This window comes from Gekko japonicus, unplaced genomic scaffold (assembly GCF_001447785.1).
Source record: "Gekko japonicus isolate JY-2015 unplaced genomic scaffold, Gekko_japonicus_V1.1 scaffold2888, whole genome shotgun sequence".
NCBI lineage: Eukaryota > Metazoa > Chordata > Lepidosauria > Squamata > Gekkonidae > Gekko > Gekko japonicus.
In genome coordinates, this window is record NW_015175454.1 from 39,223 (window position 1) to 40,034 (window position 812).

Sequence of the window (812 nt, forward strand, 5' to 3'; positions counted from 1 at the left end):
ATTTTCCCAGTCTTTCCCACCCCCGTCCCAATATTGCAATTCATTCCATTTATCTGGAGGTGATTAAATTGTGATATGTTCAAAACCAGAACCATGGTAATTGTCTTCATATGAGCGGAAACTTGTGTATTAGAAGCATTTGATTACACTGCCCTGTGGTCCAGCATCTTTCTGCACAGCAGCAATCAAAATGCAGAGTGGATTCTACACCCCATGAGCTTCATAACATTCCACATATTGCCATTAGGTTTATAACGGTGCCTTTAAAAACTTGTTATAATGCAACTGTTGAAGTTGCTGGATTTATTAAATAGAATCCTTTCACTGGCAGTCAAGATGGCACTTGGAATTTTCTCTGCAGTGAAAACCTGACCATCGTAGAGATGCTAACAAGCTGGCTGTATTTGTGCATCTGCTTGTTCATGATGGGCACAAACATGGCATTTTTGCCATACCTGTACACTCGCTCCCTCTGCTCCTTGCACACAGAGTGCAAGTGAAAGCATCTTAGTCTTGAGAAGCCTTGAATCAATTTAGTCTGAGAAGCCTGATCTAGCCAAAGTCAGACTTCTGACTCTCAGACCGATTTCACATAAGAGCTGCGCCGTGGTCACGCCTCCCTTTGCCCTGCTTCTGTTGGTCAATTTCCCACTCGAATCTGCGCGGCCGCATTTTGACCCGCGGCTTCGCCCAATTTTTCCCGTGGTTTCGTGATCCTCAAAAAACAGGATCACGAAACCGCAGGGAAAATCGGGCAAAGCCGTGGGTCAAAATGCGGATGCACGGCTTCGAGTGGGAAATTGACCAACAGA